We start from the raw sequence: 18,215 nt of genomic DNA, 5'->3' as shown, positions 1-18,215 counted from the left end.
GATGCATCCCATTCCTTTCAAAGCATGGGTAAAATCAAACCCCACTGATCCACCGTGCTGGCCACTTCATGCAAGTCTAGCCTCATTAGGAAACCACAGAAAAACTGAGAAGCCCTGCAAAGACATGTTCATGCTGCTAATTATAGACGTTGCAAGTGTGTACACACACAAAGAGCTGTACATCGACGGAAATGGGAAGTGTGCCCCCCCATTCTCCCATTCCTCCATCACATAATGACCAGAACTGATGGAACAGGTGTTGCTATCTGAGGAGGGTCCCCAGGCAGTTGACACCCTCAAGCAACAGAATACGAGCATTTTAATCACAAGGGGCACAAACAAAATGGCCTGCTAACTCACACACGCACACACAGGACTCACCTCTGGTGTGGCCGTGCTGCTTCGGAGCAGACTTGTGTTTCGTCCTCACGGCCAAATTAGAACACGAGCTGTATATTTGGAAAACAAAACAGACACAGAAAACTTGCATCAAGACCATCCAACTCTGGAGCATCACATTTGATATTCAAAGCAACAGCAGAAGCACATTTTTTTTCCCACCCACGTATCCGATGCTGCCGCAAATTGTCAGGTTTTTTTTTTTCCTATTTCTGGACAGGCCCCCACACCAGTTTTCCTTTTTTAATGAAACATTAATGTCTGAAATTCTGGTCAACAACAGATGTGGGTGAAAATTTAAGTTCCTGCTCGAAGTTAACAACACAGCTGAAATGATTACGAGGGAAACACAGTCATGGTCAGAATTACTGGCAGCCCAATATTTTATGTACACCTTTTAAAATATGGTTAGAAATAAATGCAAACAAATCAATTTTGTTTCATCAAAAGATATATATTTTAAATGTCCAAAGTTATTAGGCAACAAAAACAAAAGAAAATGCATTCATGAAGTGAAACAAAAATGAATAAATCCTGACATAAAATGTATGATGGGCAGTTACTGTCACTGACAGTTATTTACACTCTGTCTCAGAGTTGGATTAAATGTAAATTTACACACAGTAGCTTTAATTGAGGGAGGAAGAGAGCTCCATCAGACCGTTTAACACCGTGAGACAGTTTTGAAGAAGGGTGCAAGTGCTGTCCATCAAATAATGTGTTTTTACCATTATTTATAATCTACGCATAACATAAAATAACAGCAGAAATATGAAATGTGCATCATTTAAGTTAAATTGCCTCAAGTTGTGATTCTAACAGCAGGTTACAAAACATTATAAATCTTTAAATGATTCTGCTTCACATAGACCAATAAAATGTCTGAGAACTAGCCATCATATAGAGCAAATGGCCCCCTACTTCAGGCACTTAGGGGCTATTAGCCCATACTACTCTTTAAAAAAAACAAAACTGCTGCTTTTTGGTTTGTAGCAAAGTTCTGGCTACTTGATTTGTTACACAAGGTCACCATGTTAATGCTGAAGACTACTGTCCCACAGACTGGCATAGAAGAAGATAGGAGTGTGCAGACTGGAGCTGTGTTGTCTGAAATTATTTATTTGTGAATTTGTTAGACTTCATAATAATGTTATTTATAGCTCCTTGGCACTTTTTGTGTGAAGGTCATGTTGAAAGGTTCTGTCAATTAAACATATGCTTCAAATTTACACTTTTTATTGCAAGCAAATATCAACCTCAAATATCAGTATTGGCCTCCAAACCTTGCTGATAATCGGTATCGGTGCGTAATAATCTATATCGGTCGACTACTAGTTCACACCCAAGGTAAATGTACTCCATTTTCTACACAGTGCTGCAAGTAAAAAAAAAAAAAAAGGCTACAATAAATAAATAAATAAAAATTCCGTCCCCAAAATAGACCCCATGGAGGAGGCCAGATGGCACAGATGTTATGTCAGTGTTTTAAAGTTTTGCTTAAATAAGATTATTATTACCATCACCATCTAAAAAGTGAAAAAGCCTGATCTTAATTTTAGAACATATCACCCACCCATACCCTACATAGAGGGGGCAAAGGTCAGAGCAATGTCAAAAAGTCAAACTTAGTCACGAGAATGTGTTCTTTGATCTAATAATCCAGTAAAGCTTTTTGCATTCGAAAGATGGTGTGACAAGAGACATTTGGAAATATTTTAAAAGGCATTTATCGCATACTAACTTTTAAAAGCCAGACTAATATAAAATTAGGCAGTTAAAAAAAAGCCATTCTGAAACTTTGCATGTACTAAGCATAAGCTGAGAGGATGTCAGTAATATTTTATGCTTTTTGCCCCGATCAGCAGCTCTGCTGATCAGGTCAATGTAGCTGGTGTAGATTTTCCATCCTATCTATTTTAAGATGTCTGACAGGAACAACCTGAACAGCAACAACATAACTTCCTGTCCACCACATTATCAACAGAACATGTTATTACACTGCAGTGCAGCTGAGCCCCATCTGTGACATGATGTGACCTTTATGGCTAAAAACAGCAGTATTTTGACAGCAGGTCATGCAGTGGCGGCCATATTATATCCTCAGCAGCTGTGGGGCCAGTTTGCAGCTGCAACATCAGATAAGACGGCAGTACAGTGCGTGATGTTAACAACAGCATGTTGCAGCTGATGATGTAACCAGTTCTGCAGGCAGCCGTCACTGTGCACAGGCTGCACAATACAGTCTGAGGACAAAGAAAGACTGCGAGGTAAAACAGGCGTGAAGCTGCTTGAACAAAACACAGCAGAATTGATCTTCGGATTCCACAAGGACACTACCAGATGAGACACGCAACTCAGCAGACAACAACATTACAATTCTCCTTGGTGCATCTAGTCCATGAGCCAGTCATCAATTTTGACCTAATCGGTACCACTTAAAGGGAAGAAATGACACTTAGAATCCAGCCTCAGCGTATCATGGCCTACACAAAATGTATGATAGCCATGCCAGGGTGGTAGCTGTAGCCAGGTAGGGGTCAATGAAGAATTACACAGAAATCAAACTTTAAAAATGCTCCAATCATGTTTAAAACTATATCACATTGCTTGTCTGATCATAACAATTCCAAAAAGGTATAGTTTGGACTATCTATGACAGAATGTTCTGGAGTTATGGGGTCAAAACAAGAAAAATGGTGACAGAGGTCAAGTTCAGTTTGTACAGGGGTCAAAATTTAAAGTTGCTCCAATTTCAGTAAAAAATTATGCAAATTCTTATTTTGGTTAATAGGAGAGAGAGAGAGAGAGCGAGAGAGAGAGCGAGAGAGAGAGAGAATGGAAAAATGGGTCCAGATGTAGAGATGTCATGATAAGAGAATTTCCAACTCTGTAACGACACCCAGGAAAATATTCAATACCATTTTTAATACCACAGGTGGAACAACAAACAATTAGAAGTCATATTTTCACAATACAAATAATAACTTTGCCCCCACCTTTCCTCCATCATCACACTCAGCACCGGTTCTCCTCAAGGCTGTCTACTGAGCCCCCTCCTGTTCACCCTTTACACGTACGACTGCTCTCCGACCCATCCCACAAACACCATCATAAAGTTTGCGGATGATACCACCGTGATTGGGCTCATCTCGGGGGGGGGGGGGGGGGGGGGGGGATGAGATCGACTACAGTCATGAGGTCAATCGATTGACAGCGTGGTGTTCAGCTAACAACCTGCCGCTGAACACCACAAAAACAAAAGAAATAATCCTGGACTTCAGGAAGGCCAGGGCTGACCCAGCCCCGCTCTACATCCAAGGGGACTGTCAGTTCCATCAGGTTCCTGGGAGTGCAGCTCTGTGACAGCCTCTCCTGGACTGCCAACACCCCAGTGGTGGTGAAGAAAGCCCAGCAGCGACTCCACTTCCTGAGGGTGCCCAGGAGAAACAACCTGAAGGAAAAGCTGCTGGTGTTGTTCTACACCATCGAGAGCATCCTGACGTACTGCATCACAGCATGGTACGGGGGGTGCTCAGCAGTAGACAGGAAAGCGCTGCAGAGGGTGATCAAAACGGCCCAGGGGATCACTGGCTGCTCTCTGCCCAGCCTGGAAGACATTGCCAGCTCTCGCTACCTCAGCAGAGCTGCCAGCATCAGCAAAGACACATCCCACCCCAGCAACCACCTGTTTGACCTACTACCCTCCGGCCGACGGTATAGGTCAATCAAAACTAGGACAAACATGTTCAGGGACAGCTTTCTCCCCAGAGCGATCACTGCTCTGAACAATAACAAATCACTCTAATCCGCACCTTTCAAGTTTCTTGTGCAATATGATTCCACAGTTGTATAGAATTCTCGTTTTACATTTTACTTGGTCCACATTTTATTTTATCTTATGTTTATTTAGTTGTACATATACTCTGAATAATTTATTGTTAAATTTTATTATCATCTTTTATTTGGCTAAAAATTACTCACACCACGGAAAGCACCTTTTTGGAGTTGCACTGCAAATTACAATGACAAAGGCGATTCTGATAACATTAATGAAAACATAATTTTAGGTTGTCTGACAAAATAAAAAAAAACAAACAATCAGAATCAGAATCAAATTTATTGCCAACTAAGTTCTCACAAGGAATTTGATCAGGTGGTGTTGGTGCATGAACAAAGGTCCACAGATCCAATAATAAATGTAGAATCCTTTAACAAGTCAGCTAAGGCACATTCTTTCAGTCTTGTGGCTGGTTTCACTCCCACATGACACAGATAGTTGATTCATTTCACAAGAAGCAAAAACTTAACTCAGACTACTTTTGATTACATTGAATATCATGTAAGCAGGCAATGATTAAATAAATGATAACTCATAAAATCTCCATCAACTGCCTTTCCACAGACTTGACAATGCTGGCTTTCCCAGGCATCTTGACATCAACATTAGCATGACAGAAGTACAAAGCTCGCTGCGCCTCCTGTGCGCAGCAGGCCGGGAACTCGCAGCTTCGACACTAAAACAGCACAGCGTGAACACATCTTATCTAACAACACTCCGTGATTTTTCTTTTCCTCTTTGCCACAGTAGCGCCAAGTCATGGGTCGAAGACTGCACGAGTAGAGAAGTGTTACAACTGGTTCTTTATATTCTTCCAACAAAAAAAGAGAGAAGGCAGTCAAAGAGTGTGTGTGTGTGCGTGCGCACACTCCATCACACAGCAGATAGAGTGAGAGGAGGGACTGTCTCTGCTCTCAGGCTGTGCTGTGAGAACGCAGCCTGCAGCAGTGCTGTTAAGACTGGAGGAAGCAAACAACACTGGTGGTATCGATTCTGTTCCAAATGAATTTCCAACCACATACTAATTTGTAGTCTCTCTCTTTCAAAAAAAGAAGGTTAAAATCCTTCCACTATTCTAAGATATCTTGTCTCCTGACAGACAGACAGACGGGGTTATCATATTAACCCGGCTCTTGCTTGTTAATTGGTAGATGTAACTATGCTTCTCCATCTGAATGCCTGTGACCTTGACCTTGATGGATGACATTTTTAACACTGTTCCTTTCTTTATTAGGGATTGTGTCAAATGCATGCTGCCATGTTCCCCCCCCCATGGCCTCATGCACTTCAATCTGTCTGTGTTGGACATTCCAGCTGTCATTCATGGCATTTTTTCCTGCATCTCTACTGAGCGTGAGAGCAGCGTTCAGCTTAATTTCCCCATCACGCTGTGTTTCTGCAGCACTGCATCTCGGAGCTAAGGTGTGTCTGATTACTTTAAAATAATGTCTCACAGTGATTGTTCCATACTCGGTTCAGTTTGCTGACGAAATTAAAAAGCTACAGCTGTTAAAGAAGGAGAAGAGTCTGTGTGTTTTAGAGAATGTGAATAATGTCATTAAAATTATACGATATATCTGCAGAGAAAAACATAAAATCATAAAATAAATACACCAGTATCAGAGAAAGAAAAAAGAAAAGAAATAAGAATGAAAAAAATAACCAATATTACAGATGGGTAATGTGAAACGTTATTAAAATGAAACATGCTCCTGATTCATCAGACCTGAAATACTGAACACTTGGTCATGCCGTTCCATGAAAGTTCTTTGAGAGCACCATTCTGTGAAAGTGCAGCGCATCTGTCTGAGCAGAGCTTAACGTTAGCTTAATGATATGTTGCGAACACTGTTAGGAAAACTAAACCTGCAATCTTCTCCATCCTCTGTACAGCTGGTTGGACCCCAAAACACTGATGCAATTAGGCAAAATGAAACCTTCATTCTTCAGTGTAAAGGTGCCTTGACACTGGCACGAATAGAACTTTTCTGACTCCTCTTCAAGTGTGGATTGTTTCTGTGAGGAAATCGAGACTGACTCGGATCCTGAGGATGTTGCAGCAGTGATTAGACCCTACAGATTGGAGCCGTATCTTTCGGACAAACATTCAAACCAGGAGAATTCTGGCAGCGCAAATAATGCCGACGGTGCTTATGGCGGAGCCGAAGCAGAGGCAAGAGACGTGCCAATTCCGATGGATTTTGAAAGGCTGCAGAATACGGAATGTAAGGGAGGCTTTGATTTTTGTTGCTCCTGTTTATAACACTATATTTATAGCATTTTCGATTCTAGCGTCTGTTTACTGCCTTTGTTATTGTTCCAGAGCCGCAATTGTGTAGCTACTACTTGCGGACCACGGTCATTACCTTCTGGTTTTTGCTGTTTTCGAGTGGCTGGCATTGCATTCATCCATGTTTAGTTACGTTATTTTCATGAAAGAATAGGAAATAAACGGCGAACGTTTCGAAAAAGATCGCTGAAAACAACAGTGAACATGCCGCCGCCGTGTTTACTACGTACTGCACTGATATTTTTACAAGTTCCTTGACCATTTCAAGATTATTGTGAACATGGGTTTGACATTTTAGGTGTTCCTATGAGCGGTGCGAGAACATGGAGACGGTAGAGGAAAGTGTCTGTTGTCGGGAGCAAATGCGGATGTGCGAGCAGAGCGAGCGGCAGCCTGACATTTCGTGCATCACACAACACCGCGGCTTTCGATCAATCTGCCTGGACTTGAAAAGGCTAAAACCTTTCGCCCTTGTGTTTGTGCAATATGCTGCGACACACTGGTCAGGCATATCAAGAAAGAAGTCCCTGAGAGCTGTGTTTAATCAAAGTTTCTGCCGCTAAACAAAGTGTAAACAACGGCTGCCAGGCGCGCAAGCCGATAGGGTCTACACGCAATGACGTATTTCAGACTTGGTGCTCAGCGGGAAGCTGGTCACGGGGCATGCACATTTTTCAGTGGCGGGACGTTCAAATGTTGTATATAAAGGGAGAACTGCGTCCATCTTCCCAAAATGCTTAGGTTGACTGAATTATATAACCTTTGTTACATGTAATAAGACTATGTTGTCTTTAAGTGTCATATCCACTTTAAATGTGTGCAAGTGCAAGGCACCTTAACACTTGTCAATAAGTTGTCATTAAAGGAAACCAATTTTCGCCAAGTTTATCATAGAACAATTTTTTCATGCTAACGTCAGCTATTAATGTGTTACATTTTAGATGACACGCTCAGTACACTGGTTCACTATACAAAATAGCAATACTGCTACCTATGTGTACACTACTCAGAGGGGACCGTTGTCGGCATCCGAACAGTCCCCCCTAAAAATCGGTCCGTCTTGCCTTCACTGCACATGCTTATCTACTTAAATCTACTTAAATTTAACCAAATGATCCAAGCGTGTCTGTGCGTACATATAAAAATACATGTGTATGTATACATATACACACACACACACACTTGGACTGAATGTTTTAGTTGCTTATATATATATATATATATATATATATATATATATATATATATATATATATATATATATATATATATATATATATATATATATATATATATATATATATATATATATATATACACACTCAACAAAAATATAAACACAACACTTTTGGTTTTGCTCCCATTTTGTATGAGATGAACTCAAAGATCTAAAACTTTTTCCACATACACAATATCACCATTTCCCTCAAATATTGTTCACAAACCAGTCTAAATCTGTGATAGTGAGCACTTCTCCTTTGCTGAGATAATCCATCCCACCTCACAGGTGTGCCATATCAAGATGCTGATTAGACACCATGATTAGTGCACAGGTGTGCCTTAGACTGTCCACAATAAAAGGCCACTCTGAAAGGTGCAGTTTTATCACACAGCACAATGCCACAGATGTCGCAAGATTTGAGGGAGCGTGCAATTGGCATGCTGACAGCAGGAATGTCAACCAGAGCTGTTGCTCGTGTATTGAATGTTCATGTCTCTACCATAAGCCGTCTCCAAAGGCGTTTCAGAGAATTTGGCAGTACATCCAACCAGCCTCACAACCGCAGACCACGTGTAACCACACCAGCCCAGGACCTCCACATCCAGCATGTTCACCTCCAAGATCGTCTGAGACCAGCCACTCGGGACAGCTGCTGAAACAATCGGTTTGCATAACCAAAGAATTTCTGCACAAACTGTCAGAAACCGTCTCAGGGAAGCTCATCTGCATGCTCGTCGTCCTCATCGGGGTCTCGACCTGACTCCAGTTGGTCGTCGTAACCGACTTGAGTGGGCAAATGCTCACATTCGCTGGCGTTTGGCACGTTGGAGAGGTGTTCTCTTCACGGATGATGCGAAGGAGATGTGTTGCACTGCATGGGGCAAATGGTGGTCACACCAGATACTGACTGGTATCCCCCCCCAATAAAACAAAACTGCACCTTTCAGAGTGGCCTTTTATTGTGGGCAGTCTAAGGCACACCTGTGCACTAATCATGGTGTCTAATCAGCATCTTGGTATGGCACACCTGTGAGGTGGGATGGATTATCTCAGCAAAGGAGAACTGCTCACTATCACAGATTTCGACTGATTTGTGAACAATATTTGAGGGAAATGGTGATATTGTGTATGTGGAAAAAGTTTTAGATCTGTGAGTTCATCTCATACAAAATGGGAGCAAAACCAAAAGTGTTGCGTTTATATTTTTGTTGAGTATATATATATAGTTGTGTTGTGAAAGTGTCGTGACACAGACCCACAACAGGGGGCGTTAATGAATGGACAATGGATAAGCCAAAAAGTAACAATTTAATGTTGTGAATCGCACAACGAAGTACAGACAATAACAATATGGTGGAATGTCAATTATACACAAGGTGACGTGTGGGCAGGCTCGAAGATAGAAGACGTCTGGCGAGAGAAGAGCCGGATCCCACACAGCTTCCACCACCAACGGATCTGAAGAACACCGGAGCCGCCAAGCCCTTCGCCCCAGGTGGCCACTGTCTTCAGCAGTCAGACCCGGTACTGCTGGCAGAGAACAGAAACAGTATTGATGGGTGTGAGTTCGCACACTCAGTAATCCCACAGTCTGTGTTCTTTAAGGAGGGAGCACCTCCACCTCCAATCACACACTCGTGCAGCTCCTGTTTAACCACTTATCTGGTTTGGGGTGTGAGGCGAAGCCGTCGCAGTCCACACCAAACGCCAATACTGCAGATAAGTACACCGCCACAGGAAAACAGCTGCAAATGAGCTCAGACTATTATGTGTTATCGATACAGCAGAGAATTACCTGAATGGTAGCTGATTTCTCGGCGGGGAGGTGGAGTTGCAGTCCGGCCTTTATGGTGATGGTGTTGAGTAGTGGATGAGTGACAGCTGGTACGGATGATGAGTGACAGCTGTCACTCCCGGTCGCTCCGACGCCCTCTGGTGCTTGAAGCCCGCACTTCAAGCAGGGTGCCATCTTGTGGTGGTGGGCCAGCAGTACCTCCTCTTCAGCAGCCCACACAACAAGTTGTATGCAAAAGTTTTGGCACTCTTGATAATTTCCATGATTTTTCTTTATAAATCATTTGTTGTCTGGATCAGACATTTCAGTTAAATATATCATACAGGGCTGTACGCTTAGCTTTTTCACTAGGAGCACAGGTGCTCCTTAATGAAAAAATTTAGGAGCACAGATAAAAATTTAGGAGCACTGTGAAATTTCTTGATACAATTTTATTATTAACGCAAAGACACATACTGTACAGAGAGTACCTTTTCCACACACACATGCACATTTTATATGATTCTATTTTTGTATTTATTTCATTGTTTTTTACTTCCTTTTCTATCGTTATTTACATCATTGCTTTTGTCCATTTCATTACTTTTTGCTGTGTATTTCTTGTATTATTTTTATTTGCAAAACATCATGCTATCCTCATGCACTAGCCACGGAAAGATCTTAACCCAGTCTGATCTGAATTTATGAACTTTGCTAGTAGTTCTAGACCTACTGCCAGTTTCACTGCCTGTTGCCATCTCCTCCTGATCCTCCTCACCATTTTCCTCATCTCCCCAGGTTCCCTCCCCTGGTTCCTTGGGTTTCCTTTGAAAGTACAACAAAATTATTTTCTAGTCTCCTCACACACCTTTCGTTGTAAATGTAGCTGCTATGCTAGTGCTCACTTATCTGACTGCACAAGCTAGTAGCAAGCCAAGACTCAGAGCGTAGCGAATCAGTGCAGCTTGTGCTTTGAGACGTCACTGCGTCATCACAAGAGGTCTACATTTCCCCGCTCGGTCACATTTTACAAGGGAAGGATAAAAAAGGAAATATTAAGTTGTAGACTCTTGTCGATTTGTACAGATGTGGGAATGGTTTTCTCCGGCTTTCTCTATGATATACAGTGGTCCCTCGTTTATTGCGGAGTTACGTTCTAAAAATAGCCCGCGATAGGCGAAATCCGCAAAGTGGCCAGCGTTATTTTTTACAATTATTATAGACGTTTTAAAGCTGTAAAACCCCTCACTACACACTTTATACACTTTTCTCAATCAGGCATGAACATTTTCTCACTTTTCTCTTGTGTGTAAACACTCTCAAAGTTCAAACCTGAGTAGAAAAATAAGACCAACCTGTTTTCAGGTCCAAACATTTGTTTGAGGAATAAAAATAGAACGTTTTCCTATAAATAATTATGATGGCTTTTAGAACTAACGAATTTAATTTTAAAGATCAACGTACGAGGTTGGACACATAAGAAATTATTAATAGTGACTGACCAGTATTTCACAGTTCCTCTGATCGTGCCTCTTCGTCCTGGCGCCACTGCACTGTCACGTCTTTTTCCACTGACTCGCACCTCGCTGCAGATGTCTTTTTCCGAGTGTAGAACACAGTTATGGGTAGTTGTTGGTAGGGCTGTCACGATTAGGAATTTCTGGAGATGATTAATTGTCAGACAAATAATTGCGATTGATGAATATATTGTCTACTTTTTTTTTCTTTTTTCCCCCCTTCTTTATATTCTACTATTGTAGTATAATTACATAACTCTGGAAGAATGTTTGGCTTCTGTGAGTGGAGAAACTGGGAATGGTGCAACATTTTTATTTTCATTTTACATACAGTCCCAACTTTTTCTGATTTGTGGTTGTTTCTGTTGCATTTCTGAAATTGTTTCTCCTCATCAGTCACGTTTTGTGCTTAAACACTGCATTAAGCTCAAAATTGAACAAATAAATACCTTTGGAAAATAACAGCTGTTAAAGTTCAGAGTTCTCACCTGCTTTTTGTGATCTGTGCGTCTGAACATCACCACAGCTTCTCCATGTCAGGGTTTTTTGTTTTTTTTTGTGGCTCAGTTCATTCATATATTCTCATTTTTTAAATATGTTTTTAAAGCTATTTGACTGTTTATTTCATCTCATGATCTCACAAATTCAGCATACGACGCGCACATGGTGTGAACAGGACGGTAACGGCAGAATCACACCTTTAGAGAAAGTTCAGAGAGAAGTAAAAGCAGCCTCACTTTTTTTTTTTTTAAACTTGTTCACTCGGGTTAAAATCCTCTCTCTGTTCCGTGCTCGATGCGCACTGATGGTTCTCAGACTGTAACGTGTCGCGCCTGCATTCAGGAATCTCCCTCACGCACCCCCTCCCTCCCAGTCTGCAGCCTGTTGACTCCGTGTGCGCACGCCACTGTTTTAATCGGCCGTCTTATCCAAACGGCAGGACGGATCGCTCTTCAGCCTCCATGTTATTGTCCCGCCTTAAGACGAGAGCGAGACTGCAGCACAATGACGTCAGATTCTGAGTCATTTTATGCTTTGTGGATAAAATAAATAATTCACGGTAATCGCAAATGAAAAATAATCACGAATATGAAAAATAATCGCGACTGACGAATATTGTAATAATTGTGATAGCCCTAGTTGTTGGCGCTCTTTTTTCTTTTGGGCGAGAAGATTCTTATAAACAGACACGCAGAACACAATACGCGTGCTCTCCCTTCGCGGTGTCGCGACCGGCTGCTTGATGAGGCCGTGGAACACAATGCACTGTAAAAAAAAAAAGCATGCAAAATTGGACAAAAAAAATCCGCGAAACAGCGAGGCCACGAATGGTGAACCGCGTTATGGTGAAGGACCACTGTATTTATTTTAGGAGCAAAATGCGAATGAAAGGGTTGAAATACATTCTCGCACATGTGCACCCGTTTTATTTTTTTTCCTCGCACAATCAAATTTTAGGCGCAATATGCGAGCAAAACGCTCGCACTGTACAGCCCTGTAGCATTCAAACACACTGATATTTGAGAAGTGAAATGAAGTTTCTAGTATTGACAGAAAGTGTGCAATAATCATTTAAACAAAATTAGGCAGGTAGACTGATGAAACTAAAATTGTGTTATTTGGACATAACAAAGGGTGGTATGCATGGCTGAAAATGAACACAGCATTCCAAGAAAAATGCTTGCTACCTACAGTAAAATTTGGAGGTGGTTCCATCATGCTGTGTGGCTGTGTGGCCAGTGCAGGCACTGGGAATCTTGTTAAAGTTGAGGGTCACATGGATTCCAGTCAATATCAGCAGATTCTTGAGAACAATGTTCATGAATCAGTGACAAAGTTGAAGTTGCACCGGGGCTGGATCTGCATTCATGCAGAGGAACAAGTACAATGTTCTGGAATGGCCATCTCAGTTCCCAGACCCGAATATTATTGAAAATATGTGGTGTGATTTTAAGCGGAATGTCCATGCTCAGAAACAAACAAACCTGAGATGTTTTGTAAAGAAGAATGGTCCAAAATACCTTCAACCAGAATCCAGACTCTTATTGGAAGCTATAGGAGACATTTAGAGGCTGTCATTTCTGCAAAAGGAGGCTCTACTAAATATTGATGTATTTTTTTCTGCTGGGGTGCCCAATTTTATGCACCTGCCTAATTTTGTTTAAAGAATTACTGCGCTGATCCAAACAACCAATGATTTATAAAAGAAAATCATGGAAATCATCAAGGGTGCCCAAACTTTTACATACAACTGTATTATAACAGCCAACTGGCCTCTGCATGTGTACACGCGTGTATGGCTTTGAGCACGCAGAAACCGGGGAAAGCTGACATTTGGTGTTTGGTATGCTTATGTATTTTGAGTCAAGGATGAACGCTGCGAAAACAGAAAGTTGATAAGACAAATATTTTTGTGGAAATTATAAATTTTAGCTAACTAGTAAACAATGGACATTGTGCTACAATGTACCATGGGAGTTCAGGGTATTGAGGTTTTAAATGTTGTTATTGTGGTTTATGTTAGTTTAACAGTGTTAGGGTTATTGATTGTGTTTTTGTAGCTCAATTGGTTTAGTCAGCTTAGTTAAGTCTCATGTTGCTATTTCCATGAGCAACTTAAGTTTCACGTTGATACCATGAATGAAATGTGCAGTGTTTTTAATGTGTTCTGCCATTGCCTATGTTTGTCAAATTAAAAGCACCTGCCTACAGCGGCTGTGTGTGCAACTTTGATCACAGAGAAACTGTGGACAGCTGACATTTGCCGTTTGGTATGCTTATGTATTTTGGCTCAAGCATGAATGCTGCGAAAACAGAACAATAGATGCTGCTAACTACTTTCTGGACTCACACTTCAATCCAGCAGGGGGAAGTAAATCATCTTCAATCATCTTTATATTAAAAGAGTGAGTGTGGTGAGTGATTTTAAGTTCAATGTAAGTACATAATATAATTGTAAATACATTAAAAAAATATGATAAGAAAGTGAAGACAATTATTTCCATTGTGGTCCATATAAAATTCTGGACTCACACACCAGTCCAACTCATTATACAAGCTTTGCTTAATTTATTACCACCCATACCACAAAAATGTCACCTACCTATTTTATAAAGGCTACTCAATCTAGAACCCATGGATCTCCACGAACACGTTAGTTCATTACTATTATGTGCAAAAAATGTATTTAAAATGTCTTCAAAACTGGATCTTTAAGGGGGTCGGGGGTCCACCCCTCGTTTCCCCCATCGATTGAACTCTATGGTGTGAAAGCCAGAGGTCATGTTTGGAAATTGAGGATACAGTCAACATGAGACTACACTACATCCTGCAGCACCTGGACTCCACAGGGACATACGTGAGGATACCATTCGTGGATCTCAGCTCAAACAAAAAACTCTCCAACCTCTCTGCGCCAGCTCCCACCTGTCAGTGGATCTCTAACATCATGACGGACAGGACACAGTAAGTGAGGCTGGGGAGCATCACATCCAGCACATGGACAATCAGCACTGGCACCCCTCAGGGGTGTGTGCTCTCCCCACTGCTCTTCTCCCTCTATACAAACAACTGCACGTCAGGGAACCTCTCTGTTAAACTCCTGAAGTTTGCGGATGACACCACCATCACTGGACTCATCCAGGATGGTGATGAGGCTGCATAGAGACAGGAGGCAGAACAGTTGCTCCTCTGGTGTGGTGTGGTCAGGAAAACAGCACAGCAAAGGATGTACTTTCTCAGACAGCTCAGGAAGTTCAACCGGCACCAGGAACTGCTCATCATCTTCTACACATCCATCACTCAGTCTGTCCTGTGCATCTCAATCTGTTTGGTTTCACTCTGCCTCCAAACATGACAGGCACAGATGTCAATGAACTGTCAGGTCTGCAGAAAAAAAAAAAAACTGGAGCCAGCCTGCCCTCCATCCGGGACTTATACCAGTCCAGGACCAGGAAGCGAGCTGGTAACATCTCTGCAGACCCCTCACACCCCGGACACACACTGTTTAAACTTCTCCCCTCTGGCTGACATTACAGAGCTCTGTACGTCAAAACAACTAGACACAGGAACAGTTTCTTTCCACAGGCTGTCACACTGATGAACAACTTAACCTGCCAAAAAAGTCACTAATTCATATACAACTTCAATCTGTTTGTTTCTCCTCTGCGCACATTTTTTTATTGCACGTTTCATCTGCCCACTTTTACTGTGAATTATTTAGTGTTTAGTATATATTTATACATGCTCGTACAGAGAGAGTGCAGTTCAAACCGGAGTCAAATTCATTGTATTCTTGTAACTACTTGGTGAATAAATATGTTAAAAATGGCTCTAATCGCTTCCTGAATCACAGAGGACTGCTCCAACAGCAGCTGTTCGAGCATGCACATGCTAAACGAGATGGAGAAAGCATTTGGAGATCTTACTGTGGTGGTCTCATGTACCAGGTTTCAAGTCTTACACTTGTACCACATGGACACAGATAGAAATAGTCGAGAGTTGAGCAAATCCATGACCTGCTCTGCCTTTCAAGGCTAAAAAAAAGGAGCACATTTCAAACAGTCAAAACACTGAAGTTTAGGGATGGGTATCCAGAACCGGTTCCTTTTGGGTATCGTTAAGAAATGATTCGATCCACCGACATCAATGAGCTTTGTGCTTAACGATTCTGTTATTGGTCCTTCAAAGTGGCCGTTTTTTTTGGGGGGTGTTTGTCAGGAAAATGCTCATTTCTCTACATTGATTACAGACCCTGCAGCGGGTCCTTAATCAACTTTTCTGCAGCGCGGTTTTGCTTTGAACCTTGAACCAATCGAAGCGTGGTTCGCAGATTGAAGCATTGCTTCGGTCGATTGCTTCGTTTATTTATTTCTTTCGCTTAATTTTCCCCCGCTAAAACCCTAAAGAGCATACGTCTGAGTATTATTTACCTTTTCTATGTTAAACCGATGTGTTATGGTCTTTTGAAACAGTTGATAGATGTATTTTATAACTTAAAAACGGGAGCGATGCTAACGCGTTAGCATGTCTATGGCATTTTCAATGTTAAAAGTTAGCATTTAGCAATTGCAGCCGTCATCACGTTCGGGTGCATTTGTTTTCAAATTGTAATATTCCTTAAATTTATTTTTGCTTATATATTAATAAAATTATACAATTTTAGAGAAAGAGACAAAAAGAACCTGAATAGAAACACAACAGAAAATATATAATAGCAACTAACATAAATAAATAAATACATACAGAAATAAATGTTTCCTGTGAACACCTAGTCACTCTTACACCTCCATTTCATCCCTGTCTTATTTAAGTTTAATGACAGTTTGTTTCGGTCAAACCATATTTTCAGTTTGTTAATTTCTTCAGTGATTTCCTCCAGAACTTTCTGCCAAACTAGAAAACTGCTGCATCATTGTAAGAGTAGAATACTACTGGAATGAATCCGAATAAGGAAAGTTGTATTTTTTTTTTCTCACCTAAATGGACGCTGCACTCACTCCAGTTTATTGTCTGGAATAGTCCCAGATTGCATTTCAGAGCTTCTAGAATTCAAAAATTTTTGTGCAGGTGGTGTTGGGGGGTAATTTTGGGTTTCAGCTTTTTTGTTTTTCAGCACTTTCATCCCTGAATATGAGTTGTGATTCACTTTTGTGCGGATTAAAGTTACTAACTGGGACTCCTGTCTCGTTGCGAGAAAGAAACAAGAATCATCCTCCGTTCTGTTCACACAGCTCCAAACGTTGCACGGCTCTCTGACAAGTCAAGATAGAACGATAGAATTCAGTCTGAATAACTTCAAAGCGAAACACAGTTTTATTTTTATTTATGTCCAGAGATCAAGGATACAGTGACTAATTTCATATTTATTTACTATAAGACTCAAGGAAATACATAGAAAACCTGTAAAGCCTACTTTTAGTACAAAATTCACGAGGTATCGATAAGGGAATCGATAATGGCATCGATATCGATAAAACCTTATCAATACCCATCCCTAGTCAGGTCTGCAGCAACCTCACAGGGTTTTATTTTGAAATACAGGCTTTTATTGTGGAAGTGCATACTTATCCGATCACCTTGCCGCTTTCACGACTTGAATCCTTATGAAAAAATATACATAAGTATGCCAAAGAACAAAAGTTAGGTCTTTCTGGATTTCAGCTGATGCTCTGGATACACAAACACACAGAGGCCCTGCCCCCTTTTGTTATATGGTTGGGAACCATCATAGCAATCCTATGCTGGGAGAGGCTTGCACTCTGAGTGCTATACTACATTATTTATCTTCAATTTTTATCTATAACCATATAAAGCAGGGATGTACAATTTACATTCCCACAAAACTAAGGGGAAATCTATGTAAGATAAGTCATTATTGTTGTTGATAAAGTTTATGTTGATTGAATTGAGATTTTAACATTTATTGTAGTCATAAATAACGACTCGCAGCTAGTCGGTAAAAACCCAAAAGAACAGTAGCGAATGACTAGAATCTGGGGTATTTTTGTGTTTTCACATTAAAATAACAGCAGTAGAGTTAGAAATAATTAATAAATCGGTTCATCGTGAAGCTGCTAGCTCAGCTCGTGCTACACTGTTAGCTAACCAAAGAGCTGTGCAGCTGATGACTGCGGCTCCAACAGCCGCTCATTCTTACCTTCTTGAGCGCCACGGCTGCTCAGACTTGCACTGCGCACACCAAACCGCGCTTTCTAAACGTGATTTTAGCAGCCCGAAGCTAACCAAAAGCGTCCATTGCTTGAGGGGGGGGGAGGGGGGCGGGGGAGAAAGCCCACTGCAAAGCTTCTTCTCACTGATGTTGAGGAGCTCAAGTCGCTTTTCCCTTTCACGTCTCAAAATACTACTTCAGCTGCTGACCGTAAAGCACCGTAAAAACACGCCGTTGAATTTGCAAGCCAATGTACTGCAGATGCCCAATATAACAAATTAATAATCTCCAAAGAACGTTCATTCTTGTATTTTTATTCTTTAAAAATTGTTCAACAAACCGTTGTAAATTAAAATTCAAATGCAAATCTACCACTATTTCTGAAAATAAATAAATAAATAAATAAAACAAATTATGCAGAAATAAGCAAAAAAAAAAGAAAAAAAAAAAGAGGAGTCCTATCCACTGGCACTGTGATTGGCCTGTTCAATTTGTGACGCAGTAT

General features: G+C 41.1%; 1 protein-coding gene across 2 annotated transcripts in view; it reads right to left on the bottom strand.

The window, feature by feature from the left end:
- The window catches only part of LOC117504409 (putative homeodomain transcription factor 2), a 74,636-nt gene extending 56,786 nt beyond the window's left edge, over positions 1-17,850 (bottom strand). Inside the window, exons 1-2 of one of the 2 annotated variants that reach the window (XM_034163876.1) lie at positions 17,699-17,850; positions 382-449 (exon numbers count right to left, since the gene is read on the bottom strand). The gene's annotated coding sequence lies outside the window, so the exon portion shown is untranslated. The remainder of the gene's footprint in view (positions 1-381; positions 450-17,698) is intronic. The other variant, XM_034163877.1, reaches the window with a different exon arrangement.
- Positions 17,851-18,215: the final 365 nt, after the last annotated feature.

Source organism: Thalassophryne amazonica, chromosome 22 (assembly GCF_902500255.1).
Source record: "Thalassophryne amazonica chromosome 22, fThaAma1.1, whole genome shotgun sequence".
NCBI lineage: Eukaryota > Metazoa > Chordata > Actinopteri > Batrachoidiformes > Batrachoididae > Thalassophryne > Thalassophryne amazonica.
This window is presented reverse-complemented; position numbering and strand designations above follow the sequence as displayed.